Source organism: Mytilus galloprovincialis, chromosome 2 (genome assembly GCF_965363235.1).
Source record: "Mytilus galloprovincialis chromosome 2, xbMytGall1.hap1.1, whole genome shotgun sequence".
Classification (NCBI taxonomy): domain Eukaryota; kingdom Metazoa; phylum Mollusca; class Bivalvia; order Mytilida; family Mytilidae; genus Mytilus; species Mytilus galloprovincialis.
This window is the reverse complement of record NC_134839.1, coordinates 91047992-91058235: the sequence shown is the minus strand read 5'-3', so window position 1 is coordinate 91058235 and position 10244 is coordinate 91047992.

The following is a 10244-nucleotide window of genomic DNA, read 5'->3' as shown; positions in this document are numbered from 1 at the left end:
AAATGGTTGTCTTTTGTTAGAACTTATTTTTTTTTTATCATTATGGGGACAAGGTGTTTGTGGCAAGTCGTTCAATGTCTCAGCATGTTATATCCATTCACAACTTTTCAGACAATGGGCGATTTAAAGCTTGACACCCGTCTATCATTAAAGTCCGTTTAAAGACCTCCGTGTAGTTTTTATGTTGTAGGGTTGCTGTCTAATATTCGTTCATCCCGAATGTTCTTTTTATTCGCCTCAATTTCTTAATGTCATAAAAACAGGATAACCCCAGGAGATCGACAAAGGTTGTTAAAGTAAAATTCATGATGTGTTGCTGTCATATATACGATCTTTTTACATTAAAATTAAAATCGCTGCTGTATATAAGTATGCCGTCAACGCAAATTGTATGAATAAAACTTATATTTTTAAGTATCATTTTTTTAACTGTTAGTATAAATTACAGTAAAAAGGGTCAAAATCAGAAAAAAAAAGTGTTCATTAGCAAAGACAAATGTTTTACACATTTTTGTAAAAGATTGCATCGGAGCACATTTAGTATTTGGCTAAGTAATATTGTTCCTATAACATCAGTGTACACACATGAAGCTGTGATACTGTGAATTTAGAAAAAAAAAATGAAAGACGTTTTGAACATGGCCTACGTTTGATTTTTAAGAGGAAATTGGCAGCACCTTGTAACAATTTACATTAACAAGCATAGTTACAGATATGTTTTATGATTCTGTTAACCTTTTGGCTTCCTATTTTGTTAATGATAGTAGTTATTGTATGATTTAGTGCTAAATATTTGTTTGGCGACAGAGCAAACATCACTACTTACCAGTAATGTATTCTAAATGAAGAATACGAAGCCTAAATATTTGACATGTTGGAAGAGTTGAGAAATTTCTGAAATATCTGTGGCTATCTTTCAGGAATGTGACAGTAAAAGACATCAGCTGTTGGTTTCTAACTTATAGATCGTTGCACTAAGGTGCGATCATTTTCTTTAATGTAAGCATCTACTTTTACTTTGTTCAAGTATCAACAACTTTCGAAATTAGAAACGGAATTCATCATGATGATTTATTTGAAATTATAGAATAGTATACATCATCCCTATAATTGTTGAAATGTCAGAACCAATAAAAAAAACCAAAGGACTTGTAAATTACATTATTTCTCGTTAATTACATTGCAAGCATTACATGAAGGAGATATAATACGCATTACAAAATGTACACCGTAACATAACGGTTCAAAAAAGGATAGATGTATAAACATTTCAAAGTGGTTCTTTACATCAAACAAAACTATGATATGTCAATGTCGCTAGAAAGGAAGCGTAATAAAAGATGTTCCCACAACAATTCGTTTACAATAATCATATATAAAATAGTCGTTTTGGAGTATGTAAATCTGAGACTACTATAACACAGTTCTAGTAATCTCTGGCTGAATATATTTTGAGATAATTAAATTAGTTATATAAAATGGAAATTTGGTATAATTGCCGATGAGACAATTATTCATAAACATCAACAGATATAGAAGTGAACAATTACAAGTCATTGTTATGCCTCAAACATGTGAAAGCTATACTGCACAATAAGCTATAATAGAGACTACGGTTTAACAAAATGCAAAGCAATTCAAGTGAGAAAACCAACGGTGTGTTTTGTGCAACAACAATGAACACTATACATAGTACAATAATTTGTAATACCTTGATAGCAAATCATGTCATGTTATATGTATTAAACTATAACAAAAAAAAATGAAATATCAGACCGATATCGGCAGCATTCATAGATTTTTTTTAATATATTTTATCTTTTTTTTGCTGATTTTTTTCAGACTCGCTTAAATTACGCCTAGAACATATTTCAAAATCATAGAAATGACAATGCAATGTGCAACTGTATCAGATTTCCATAAATATTCATTTCCGACGTGTCAAATATAAAGAGGTCTTTTGCAAAACTTCATGCATCTGCATCTTTATAATAGGTTTATTATTATGGATCGTATAATTTTTTACGAGCTCCATAAATAACATCAAATGACACGTTAAGATATCATATCCGATTAGTTATCAGATGTCTTCAATACCAAGTTTGTATATCTATTAAAGTATCTATAAAGGTTTTAAGTAATTTGTTGTAACTATATTTATATACAGATTACGTTCGTTGACATCTAAATCATCACTACAGTCAAGGACATAGCGAACGAGTTAGGAAATAAGGTATCAAAGGAACATCACGGTCTAAAAAGAGAAACAGATTAATAAAAATTCTATTTTTTGCTAATTGTGAATTCAAGTTTTCCGTGTGAAACTGAAATGCCAATATCAAGTAAAGTACAGTTGTCCCTGTTAAGATAAGCAAATATTTCATCAAGGTAACAAACAGTCAATGATATTTCTTTTTTCTAATTAATTAAAATTAGGAGGATCTTTACTGAGTTTGACCATCAACAAATATTCTTATAATACAGGAACAAATCTGCTGTCAAAGGCCCCTAAAAATACATATAACTCTGAGACATATAACTAGTGGATAAATTATATTGTCAAAACAAACACAGATGCTGTCAATAGGAAAATTTACTGCTTTAATCATCTTCTTAGTATTCTCTCTAATAAATTGTAGACCTTTTGTTTGTCTTTTTGTAGTTTTTTGTTTTTTGCTACGTAATGGGTAGCAACATCCGGGTTTATGGGTTAGCAACAATCCGGGGCAATGGGTTGGCAACAATCCGGGGCAATGGGTTTTGTATAGTAATAGTCTGTGAACTAGTTTAAAGGACAAATGGATTAGTTGTGACATACTTTCTAGAACTTAAGTACCTGCATGGCCTTCATATTTTGCATTGTACATATTGATCCATTTTAAATCTTAAATATGTTTTTAAAATGTAAATGTACATTTTGTAATGATTGCTGTTTAATGATTGATGTCCATGTCATCAGCAGCCACGTAGCGGAGGGATTCACAAGTTATTCTGTAGCAGAATTTTCTGCATTGGCGAACAGAACAGCAACATCTTAAATTCAGAGTATTACAATGGACCTCAGTGTTAAATATTGATTTTCGACTTCTTTGTATATTGATCATCGAATTCTTTTAGCGATACATCTTTCCAATTGTTTCAACCAGATGAAAAGATTGGCATATGTTCTAATCTCTCTTAAAATCTGCCATAAACTGTCAGGAGAACTGTTCAAGAAAATGTTATGCAACATTTCTGACAGAAACTATTCTGTCATAGAAAAAATTCTACTGTAAAACGAATCAAAGTATGAGATGAAAAAATTTTTTATGGCAGTAAATTTCCTATAAATTTTGGATAATATAAGGGGTTTTTCTGGTTTTTTTTTTAACAGTTTACGTTCACGTGCATTTAGTTATATAACATGAACTCTTTTTTCGTGAAATTGGAAGGTAATGACTTTACAACGCTTCGATTAAAGAACTAAATTTAAGTACATGTATCATTTACTGTTGTCACGAAATAGAAACACAAATATTTACTATTCTTTTATATTTTTCAGTATCAAAATACAGAAGATGATCTTATCACTGACTGTTTAACAAATGTGTAACGATTAGCTAAAATTAAACACAGGTGATTGGATTTCTTTAAGAGAGAAGTTTGATATGTATCTGGAATCCCGAAAATAAATTTAAAGTACATTGTAAACAAAATACAAGTTCAGATTTTCAGTTATTGAAACGTGTTGCACAATCTCAATATTGGTGACATCAAGTCAATATTTCCTGGTTGCAACTCTGCTTGTATCCCATTCATGCATAATTCGCCCGGACTGCATGTCCACGTTCTGACTAGTGACATTAACATTGTCAACAAATTCTCTTTATGAAATCTCTTTATGTTTTTAAACCAACAGATCGAAATACCGTCATACTATATCAATAATTTTGAAACACAACTTGAAAAGACTAACGAATTGAGTCCAGGATTATGCAAGACAATGAGCTTAACGCAAGATCGAAGACGTGGCTTCTTTTTTTGTCAAATAGGTTAAGATTGTAAGGTCGTTAATATAAAGTTAAAATCGTAAGTGTAAATAAAATAAAATAAACTGCTTGATTACGGAATAAGGTATTAACAGTTCATTTGAAATGTCAAAATATACGCCCTCAACAATTACCAAAGAAGAAATCCTGAACAATCTTATGCCTCCTCTATGTTCCTTTGGAATTTTATCAAATAAACTCATCATAGATACCAGGATTAAAATTTTATATTTACGTTTCGTCTACATAATACTCATCAGTGACGCTCGAATAAAAAAATGTTTAAAAGGCCAAACAAAGTAAGAAGTTGAAGAGCATTGAAGACCAAAACTTCCTAAAAGTTTTACCAAATACAGCTAAGGTAATCTATTCCTGAGGCAGAAAAGCCTTAGTTTTTCAAAAATTCAAAGTTTTGTTAACAGTTAATTTATAATTATGAACATATCGATGATAACTCAAGTCAACACATAATTACTGACTACTGGGCTGGTGATACCCTCGGGAAAATAAATCTCCACCAGCAGTGGCATCGACCCAGTGGTTGCAATTAAACTCATCATAGATCAGGATTTAAATTTTATATTTACGCCAGACGCGCGTTTCGTCTACATAAGACTCATCAGTGACGCCCGAATCAAAACATGTTTAAAAGGCCAAATAAAGTAAGAAGTTGAAGAGCATTGAGGGCCAAGATTAGGAACTTGATCTTTCTTCAATATACTGGATACCAAATTCGCTAAAATGTCTTTAAACATAATGTTTTATTTTTGGGTTTGCCAAGTGTTCTACGAAACCTCTTTCACATCAACATCAATGTTAGCGGTACCGGGATTTACTGTGAGAACACCTACTCTATGGCCGGCGATAATCAGATGTCGTTACTGAACAATCTTAATATCTGTTAGAGTACTTACAAACTCAGTCCTAATGGTATCACAACATTTGTCGTCTCTACACTAACATTATTATACCTCTTTTCAAACTTTAAAAAAATAGATTGAACGAAACAAAAATGCTTTACACATAAAATTGTCTGAAACTGATCATCAAGATACTTGATTTTTTTCTTGACATCATTTCTGTTAAAATAGAAGATATTCTCCCTTATTTTGCCGACTTGATCCTGTATAAATATGAGAAAAACTTCATACAGAAACTTCTCTTGGAAAAAAGAAACAATCACTATCCTTCAACATCACATTCTTTTATACCTTTGATAACTATTATAAAGAGATTGTGTGCTCTCACTTGGTAAAGTTTGGTGATTACGTTGAATGCATCTATCCCATCTAACTCGAAATAAATGATACTACAGTTAAGTCTACCTATTGTCAATGAGGATCGGTTTAAAACAAATCTTGACGACAAATTGGATGATTTTATCTTCTCATTTTTTTATACTTTCCATATTTATGTAGCAAAAAGAAAGAAACAAAAATACTGAACTCCCAAGAAAAATTCAAAACGGAAAGTCCCTTATCAAATGGCATAATCAAAAGCTCAAGCACATCAAATTAATGTGAAACAACTGTCATATTCTTGACCTGGTACAAGAATTTCTTTGTGTAGAAATGTGTAGATTAAACCTGGTTTTACAGGTAGCAAAAGATTTATTTATATGTTCATCAGTATTTGAGCAAAACTAAAAGACATAATAGGCAAAACTGTCAATATTTTTGGTACAGCAGTCAACATTGAGTTACAATATTGATTCCTTTAAAGTATGCCAACAAAGAAAGCAAAATGGCACAAAGACCCTTCATAGAAACAGAACTTAAGCAAAAATATGTCAGACAAAAACACAAAAAAATAACCATAGCACAATAACACAATAGCGGGATGTATAAATATCGAGTCACGCCAGAACAATTATACAAAAATGGACTGTACAACAACATTGCAGCAGCGCCTGAATATGAAGTAAAAAGTCGAATCATAAAAATATTGAGCTCCGATGAAAATTCAAAACGGAAAATCCCTAATCAAATGGCAAAATCAAATGATCAAACACATCAAACGAACAACTATCATAATCCTGACTTGACTGACTTAATTTTATAAATTTTCTGTTTGCAAAAGTATAAATTATTCTAAATGATAAGGATGTTCTGGTAACTAACACAAAACCCTGGCCGTTTTTGGCACAACTTTTTTAATCTTTTAGTCCTCGATGCTGTTCGACTTTGTGCTTGTTTCGGCTTTCAAACTTTTGTATCTGGGCATCACTAGTAAATCTTGTGTGTATAAAATGCACTTCTGGCGTATTAACATTTTCAATTTGTTGCCTTTTGTTGGCTGTTGTTCGTGTAAAAAGTAAAATCACAAAAATAGACTTAGAGGAAGATCAATTGGGAAAGTCCATAATCACATGGCAAAATCAAATAACAAAACGCGTGTGTTTCTTTGTCAATTGTATTCTCCAATTTATTTACATTGTAGTCCTGTAGTGTTTAGTTGTCATCATAGTGTTGTATTTCACATGGCTATAGAAGGGGAGGTTTGGCGTGAAACATTGCAAGGTTCAACCCGCCGTTTTTTTCTTTGAAAGTGTCCTGTGCCAGGTCGGGAGTATGGCCATTGTTATATTATAGTTCGTTTCTGTATGTGTTACATTTTAACGTTGCGTCGTTCGTTTGTAGTGTTGTGTCGTTGTTCTCCTCTTATATTTAATGCGTTTCCCTCAGTTGTAGTTTGTTACCCCGATTTTGTTTTTTGTCCATGGATTCATGAGTTTGAACATCGGTATACTACTGTTGCCTTTATTTGGTACAGGAATTTTCAAATGTAGACAATAATTATACCCAGCTGATACGATAATTCAGATTTTCTGTTTCCTATTATACATTGCTTTATTGAGGGTTGCTGCTTACAAAGAACCCATTGAATCAAGAGTTAACAATTGGCCCATTCAAAAGATTTTTGAATGGAACCACGGGTTGGTTAATCGCTTTTGATTCTTTTTTCACATATAACCATGGATTTGTTACAATTATCGTAAACACAATCTAGTCCTCTATACTTTGATTGTGACATCACCGAATAAAGAATTATCAACGAATAAGTACTTACTATGAGCAACACGAAAGGTGATATTAGTGGAGCAGGCTTTGCTCATCTTTCTGGAGCACCTCATACCTCCCATTTTGAGAGTATCATTATTTCAGTTTTCTTAGAAGGGTTTTCTAACTTGTTTAAATTTTGTCGTCTTTCGTTTTTTACGGTGTTGTCAGATTCTCTCGACTTTTGAGTTTTGAATGTCTGATTCTTGTAATATGTATTTTGTTTCAAAGCCTTGTATATATCGAACCTGATGTATTTTATCACACATGCTATGCGCATTGATATCAACAAGATTCATTTCTGTTCTGTCCGTTATGTCATGTTTTAAAACAATTAATATTTTGCTTTTGTTATCACACTATAAGTGCGACGTAAGCTTCATGTTAAATATGCAAGAAGAACGATAACTCTGGGACAAATGTGATAGCATTTCAACATTCAGTATTTGTTAAAATATTGCAAACTCATCTTCTATCAGACTTGTGTATGCAACCCCTGCCAGTCTTGTTAATCTGAATATTGGCAACCTCAGTCCGTTTAATCCATTACGGTAACAAAACAGAGTTTGAATTGCGTATTTATATTTCGGGAAATGCAAATTGAATACATGTACTTAGATTGAAAAGTTTTTTTTATTATGATTGAATGTACAAATCAATAACTTGAAGAAAAAATAAGAAAAATCATAAAAAAACTGAACACCGAGGAAAACTCAATCGGAAAGCCCCTAATCACATGGCAAAATCAAATGACATAACACATAAAACGAATGGACAACAACTGTCATATTCCTGACTTGGTACATGCATTTTCAAATGTAGAAAACGCTAAACCTCTCACTTGCACAACAGTCTCATCAAATTCCGTTTGAGAGCTTGTTATACAAAAGCTTTGGTCAAAACGTACGAACTTGTTTATTGAAAAGGGTATTAGTTCGGTTTTTAATTTCAATGGTTTATCAAACGATATTTCATATGATCATTCATTTTAGTATCATGAACTACATAAGGTTTTAAAAGGGGTCATATTATAGACAAAAATAATGTAACAATAAAAGTACCTGAACGGTTTCCTGGAATTTGATGCGACTGTCATACAAGTGAGAGGTTTAGATAGCTATAAAACCAGGTTTAGTCCACTATTTTCGTAAGAAAATGCCTGTACCAAGTCAGGAATATGACAGTTGTTATCCATTCGTTTGATATGTTTGAGATTTTGATTTTGTCATTTGATTAGGGACTTTTCTTTTTGCATTTTTTCTCGGAGTTCAGCAATTTTGTAATTTTACGTTTTTCTTTATTCAGGTGCTTTTTTATTAGCTAGTTCTGGGTTTATTATATATATATGATATATTAACATCTTCATGCCTTATATATCATGTACTGTAGTACGCCGCTAAATTAAAACTGACGAGGAAAGCTAACACACGGCCAGCGAAAGCTCTTTTTTTGAGAGCCCAGGTGGTCGTGTGGTCTAGCGGGACGGCTGCAGTGCAGGCGATTTGGTGTCACGATATCACAGTAGCATGGGTTCGAATCCCGGCGAGGGAAGAACCAAACATTTGCGAAAGCAAATTTACAGATCTAACATTGTTGGGTTGATGTTTAGACGAGTTGTATATACATTATGTACACAGCCATGTATCACCATCATTGATGGCGATCCGATGGATACATCTGTTGTAGAGTTGTCACTGACTCAGACGTACTTATGATATATATATATAAACGAGTCTAAATTGAAAACTACGTTCAAACCTATGATTGGGTTGGATAAAAACCGCAATTTTTATACGTGTGCATGTAAACAAATTTCGTTGTAGAAGGGTCTAAATACAGCACAAACAACATTTTCCAAAAGACCAAAAAAGTGAAAAAGTATATTTAAACAAAACGCATTTGACTAACAGGTCTAACAACTGATGTTCTTTAATCCTGCTGACTGCCATTGGCGATTGTCAAATAAAATTGATCACAAGATGTAACAAAGTGGATCTTAATATAAATTTAATACTAAAAAAAACAAGTAACTTGTGGCCACGAACATAAGGTGTTAATATTTTTTTGTACACCAGATCAGGATTTCGACAATAAATGTCTCTTCAGTGATGTTAGGGATCGAAACGGCATTTGGAAGGCCATATAAAATTTATCCTCATTTTTAGATAGACTCTTGAATTTTAAGAGTCAATAGGATGAACGGATCATATAAACCGGACGGAAAATATTATACAAGCCCAAACGAAAAAATATAAACAAGTCTAAATTGAACACTACGTATATATATATATTTCTTTTCAATCGACATAACACGCATACTCTACAACTTTGTAACATGTTTCAAAAAGCTATATTTTGAAGAAAAAAATATAAATATACCAAATGACCAAAACAAGATCATATAAACATGTATATGAATATGATGCATTATTTATTCATAAATGTATATATGAGCTAGAACCTAGCAACTTTAATTATGTACAAAACAATTGATAAAACAAAAAATATAGAATAGAGGAACAAACAATAACCACTCATACAGAATGATGCGGGTTTAAACATGATATCGGGCATCCAACCATACTTTAAATGGAGACAGTGTAACAGCACAACAAAACAGACAAAAGGGTGTTGAAAAATGATTGACATACATATTAGAAATCAAAAACAAATTGGCCAAAACTCTAAAGGCACAATGTACAGATCTGAAAGTACTGACAATTACTAGAACATAAAGTTATATGATTATTTTTTTTCTAATGTATATGGCTTTCCAACGTTGTAATATCAAGCTGCAATAGCCATCCATACTTGCAACACCTCCTCAAATAATCATCATGTACTAAAAACGTCACTTGGACCGACTTAGCATATAATTCCTAGTTCTCAGTTAAGATTCAATGTATTCAAGAATATGAAGGTTGCTGTCGTTTGCTCCACAGCCAACAAGTATATAATTGTCGTTGTAAATACTTAGGCAGTAGGGATGAGTTATATTAAGATTGGTCAAATCTAATATACGGAGACGTCCACCATCAGGGTCTAGAACTTGAAGTTTACTCTGGCATACTTGTAAAATTACTAGGTTACCGAGTGGTGTATGTACCATATCAGATATAATGACCGACGTGCTGGTATCACCGTATATCCATTTTAC